Source organism: Gigantopelta aegis, chromosome 8 (genome assembly GCF_016097555.1).
Source record: "Gigantopelta aegis isolate Gae_Host chromosome 8, Gae_host_genome, whole genome shotgun sequence".
NCBI classification, from domain to species: domain Eukaryota; kingdom Metazoa; phylum Mollusca; class Gastropoda; order Neomphalida; family Peltospiridae; genus Gigantopelta; species Gigantopelta aegis.
In genome coordinates this window covers 31,460,187-31,466,218 of record NC_054706.1, presented here as the reverse complement: position 1 = coordinate 31,466,218, position 6,032 = coordinate 31,460,187, and positions in this window count along the sequence as shown.

Here is a 6,032-nt window from a genome sequence, read left to right as displayed (position 1 = left end):
AGTTAATTCTCACTCCCAATAGCCGATGTGTAGTCTTGTGTTGGAGTTTCGTTAAACATTAATTCATTCTTCAGTTAATTCTCACTCCCAATAGCCGATGTGTAGTCTTGTGTTGGGGTTTCGTTAAACATTAATTCATTCTTCAGTTAATTCTCACTCCCAATAGCCGATGTGTAGTCTTGTGTTGGAGTTTCGTTAAACATTCATTCATTCTTCAATTAATTATCACACCCAATAGCCGATGTGTTGTTTTGTTTTGGGGTTTCGTTAAACATTCATTCATTCTTCAATTAATTTTGACACCCAATAGCCGATGTGTAGTTTTGTTTTGGGGTTTCGTTAAGCATTCATTCATTCTTCAATTAATTCTCACTCCCAATAGCCGATGTGTAATTTTGTGTTGGGGTTTCGTTAAACATTCATTCATTCTTCAATTAATTCTCACTCCCAATAGCCGATGTGTAATTTTGTGTTGGGGTTTCGTTAAACATTCATTCATTCTTCAATTAATTATCACACCCAATAGCCGATGTGTTGTTTTGTTTTGGGGTTTCGTTAAACATTCATTCATTCTTCAATTAATTATCACACCCAATAGCCGATGTGTTGTTTTGTTTTGGGGTTTCGTTAAACATTCATTCATTCTTCAATTAATTTTGACACCCAATAGCCGATGTGTAGTTTTGTGTTGGGGTTTTGTTAAGCATTCATTCATTCTTCAGTTAATTCTCACTCCCAATAGCCGATGTGTAGTCTTGTGTTGGGGTTTCGTTAAACATTCATTCATTCTTCAATTAATTCTCACTCCCAATAGCCGATGTGTAGTCTTGTGTTGGAATTTCGTTAAACATTCATTCATTCTTCAGTTAATTCTCACTCCCAATAGCCGATGTGTAGTCTTGTGTTGGAGTTTCGTTAAACATTAATTCATTCTTCAGTTAATTCTCACTCCCAATAGCCGATGTGTAGTCTTGTGTTGGGGTTTCGTTAAACATTCATTCATTCTTCAATTAATTGTCACACCCAATAGCCGATGTATGGTTTTCTGTTGGGGTTTCGTTAAACATTAATTCATTGTTCAATTAATTCTGACACCCAATAGCCGATGTGTAGTTTTGTGTTGGATGTCGTTAAACATTCATTCATTCTTCAATTAATTCTGAAACCCAATAGCCGATGTGTAGTTTTGCGTTGGGGTTTCGTTAAACATTCTTCATTCTTCAATTAATTCTTAATTATTCCGTTTGATTCTCCTTAGTTTTTGAGTCTATTAAAATTATTAATCTTTTGTGAAAAGTTTAGGCCAATTTTGATAGTCAATTTTAATATTTACTAGATTAATTTTATGTATTAAAGTATTCGCGTTTCTTTTATTGTTCAGTGTGCTATGTTTGATTGTATCACAAGTCTTCTATGTCCTTTAAGATAGCATTATATCCCTTTACCGGATGGAATGGGATGGGTTGTTTAGGTTTTTTTCTGACCAGTGTCCTCTTCAACACCATGCATCTCAATAAAAGCTGGTTAAGCCCAAAGCTATTACCATATGCCTTTGTCTGAATAAATTAAACTAGACACAGGTTTTGCACTGTTCTTCATCCGTGTGCCTAAGACTATAGCTACGCCCAGCTCGGTTACCTAACACAAGCTCCACTCCTACCTACCTTGTGTGTGGCCTCCCTCTCAAACATTTAAAATTACTGACCCTGGTTTTTTGGCATCGGAAAATATTTTAAGTTATTACTGATTTTTTTCACCATTAAAGGAACAGACCCTAGTTTCAACCCGTAAAAATTAACAAAAAATGACTTTGAAATGGTGAAGTACCAATCTAATTAAAATTAGCTCCACTATTACATGTGGATCTAAAGACAGCCAGTTGGAGCTCATGTCCACCAATCAAAACCTTACTTGAAGAATCCTGCCAGTGATTTAAAAATAATTTGAAAACATTCCGAATTATCCTGAGGGTATACGACATGTTTCGTGTGAATTACGAATGCCTTAAAACATGTTTTATTTTATAAAATAAATAATTTGTAATGTAAAACTAAAGACTGATTTAGTTTTTTTTAAATTTTATAAATAAATAAATAATTTTTAATGTAAAATTGAAGACTGATAACCCACCCCGTACGTATTGGTATGGTTCGCTGTACTGCGGCCACTAAAATAGACTCGCACGATATTTTTAGAATTTGTATGCTCCCAAATAACGTTTAAAAGGCGAAGTGTGATTGGTCAATATTTAAATTATTATTTACAGACAAAATGTTACCTGGCAATTGGGGACTACGCAGTGTTGTTAGTTTTAAATCACTGGCAGGATTCTGCAAGTAAGGTTTTGATTGGTGGACATGAGCTCCAACTGGCTGTCTTTAGATCCACATGTAATAGTGGAGCTAATTTTAATTAGATTGGTGAAGTACCCTCTAAAAATAGACTAAAACTCTTCTCCATAGCTGTTACGTCTCAGACGCACGTACGTTTTTAAAAATGAGAAACGCATTTTTTTTTAATATATATCAAAAACACCAGGATGATCAAAAAACACTTCGAATGTGGATAATCTAAACAATAAAATCTAAGTAAAGTATGATTTCAGTTAACAAAAACCGCTCTAATAGTAAAAGATATGCCTTTGTGTTTAAAAACTAGGGTATGTCCCTTTAATTTACATATGACTAATAAATCTTTTCATAAATTATAAAGTTTGTCAAATCAAATGTAACAAGAGGCCAGTTCAGGAGAGCGAGCGATCTCGGTTACCTGCTTGACTGTTTTTGTTTTAGGGCCGAACGTTTTATAAATGTGATAAGAATATCATGACAGAAGATGATGATGGTACCTGTCAAATTGTTAGTGTTTGTAGTAGCTAAAAATTAAATGTATATGAAATAAGAAGTGCGTACTTCGAGGACTGTGGTCAGTGGCTTGAAGACTAGACATGCCACTGGACGAACAAAGATCTTTTTAAAAATAATACATACAGGGGTCGAAATTCCTGTCAGATATTCTTTCCGGAAAACTACAATCAAAACTGTCGAACTAAACATGGTTGACTCACACTAATATGTCAATAATATAAACGTATAATAATTGCCGGTCCGACGGAACGACAGGACAAAAAATCTCCTAGCCCGTCGTGATGTTGACCGGCAAAAACCGGTCGGGACGGCATTATTTCGACCCCTGTTATATGTATGTGTGATGAACTACATTGTGGTTATTGGTGATATAACAGTAACTATTTTATTAAGTCAATATACACCTTGCGACACTGTTTTATTCAAGATATATTTGTTATACTGTTTTATCCACGATATACTTGTAATACTGTTTTATCAAGGATATACTTGTAATACTGTTTTATCCAAGATATACTTGTAATACATTTTTTTTTATCAAGGATATACTTGTAACACTCTTTTATCAAGGATACACTTGTGGCAGTATTTTATCTAAGATATACTTGTGGCAGTATTTTATCTAAGATATACTTGTGGCAGTATTTTATCTAAGATATACTTGTAATACTGTTTTATCCAAGATATACTTGTAATACATTTTTTTTTCATAAATGATATACTTGTAATACTGTTTTATACAATATATACTTGTAATACTGTTTTATCCAAGATATACTTTTAATACTGTTTTATCCAAGATATACTTTTAATACTGTTTTATCCAAGATATACATGTAATACTGTTTTATCCAAGATATACTTGTAATACTGTTTTATCCAAGATATACTTGTAATACTGTTTTATCCAAGATATACTTGTAATACTGTTTTATCAAGGATATACTTGTAATACTGTTTTATCAAGGATATACTTGTAATACTGTTTTATCCAAGATACACTTGTAATAAAAAATTTTTTATCAAGGATATACTTGTAACACTCTTTTATCAAGGATACACTTGTGGCAGTATTTTATCCAAGATATACTTTTAATACTGTTTTATCCAAGATATACTTGTAATACTGTTTTATCCAAGATATACTTGTAATACTGTTTTATCAAGGATATACTTGTAATACTGTTTTATCAAGGATATACTTGTAATACTGTTTTATCCAAGATATACTTGTAATACTGTTTTATCAAGGATATACTTGTAATACTGTTTTATCAAGGATATACTTGTAATACTGTTTTATCCAAGATATACTTTTAATACTGTTTTATCCAAGATATACTTGTAATACTGTTTTATCCAAGATATACTTGTAATACTGTTTTATCCAAGATATACTTGTAATACTGTTTTATCAAGGATATACTTGTAATACTGTTTTATCAAGTATATACATGTAATACTGTTTTATCCAAGATACACTTGTAATACATTTTTTTTTATCAAGGATATACTTGTAACACTCTTTTATCAAGGATACACTTGTGGCAGTATTTTATCTAAGATATACTTGTAATACTGTTTTATCCAACATATACTTGTAATACTGTTTCATCCAACATATACTTGTAACACTGTTTTATCAAGGATATACTTGTAACACTCTTTTATCAAGGATACACTTGTGGCAGTATTTTATCTAAGATATACTTGTAATACTGTTTTATCCAAGATATACTTGTAATACTGTTTTATCCAACATATACTTGTAATACTGTTTCATCCAACATATATTTGTAACACTGTTTTATCAAGGATATACTTGTGACAGTATTTTAATATACGTGTAAAAAATTTTTATCTCCACAAAACCCCCAGAAAAGACCCCAAGGGTCCATGATATTTAATGTATGTTTTGTTTTTATTAATAAAATGTGGTGAAACATTTAAATGTTATTTGGGTTTTGTGTAATATGCTTAAAGAATCAGATTACAAATCTTTGTCCCATCTTGGACAGACGTCTCTGGGAGAGTCAACCGTTATGTTCTCGACACGCGTGCTAGAAGAGTTCTCTGACGAAATCACCGTCTGATGCGTTGTATTCTTCGAGTATTTTTCAGCTGCTCGAGTTGAGGTGAGTTAATCGCTTCGTAATATATAGATCTTATTAACTACACGGCAAATTCTGTCCGATCTCTCAGAACAGTACCATATCAAGTGTCCCATAAACCCATACAAACTCACCCACACGAACAAACTCCACCCCCACCCCCACCCCCCCCCACCCCCACAAAAAACACACAAAAACAACAACAAACAAACCCAACAACAACAAAAAGACAACAACATATAAGCAACCCCCACCGCAAAAACCCCCCCTAAAAACATCAACAACAATCTGTACCACCCACCTCCCCCCCAAAAAAAGAAAAAAAATAGAAAAAAAAAAGCCCTCGAAAAACCCAAACACATTTAAAACCAAACAACTCCCATTCAAAAACAAAACAAACACCGCCCCACAATTTAATCTTTTAAAAAATCCAACTCGCTACACTGTTTAATGCCTCGTTGGCGTCGTGGTCAGGCCATCGGTCTACAGGCTGGTAGGTACTGGGTTCGGATCCCAGTCGAGGCATGGGATTTTTAATCTAGATACCGACTCCAAACCCTGAGTGAGTGCTCCGCAAGGCTCAATGGATAGGTGTAAACCACTTGCACCGACCAGTGATCCATAACTGGTTCAACAAACGCCATGGTTTGTGCTATCCTGCCTGTGGGAAGCGCAAATAACAGATCCCTGGCTGCCTGTCGTAAAAGAGTAGCCTATGTGGCGACAGTGGGTTTCCTCTAATAAAAATGTTTGACGTCCAATAGCCAATGATAAGATAAAATATCAATGTGTTCTAGTGGTGTCGTTAAATAAAACAAACTTTACTTTAAACCGAATAACCCCATCGGTAAACCAATTAAATCGTTCGCGAACGTCAGCATTGCTCGTTGTCGATGAACGCAGAAGGAACATAGGCGTACGGGTCTCCATTTTGTTTTTTGTAGAGGCGGGGGAGGGGGGGGGGGGGGGGCAGGCTGGCTTTTTTCCGAATTAAACGAAAATGCCCGAATCTGGATAACAACATTGGAAAGTTTTTTTATATTAAACTAATGTG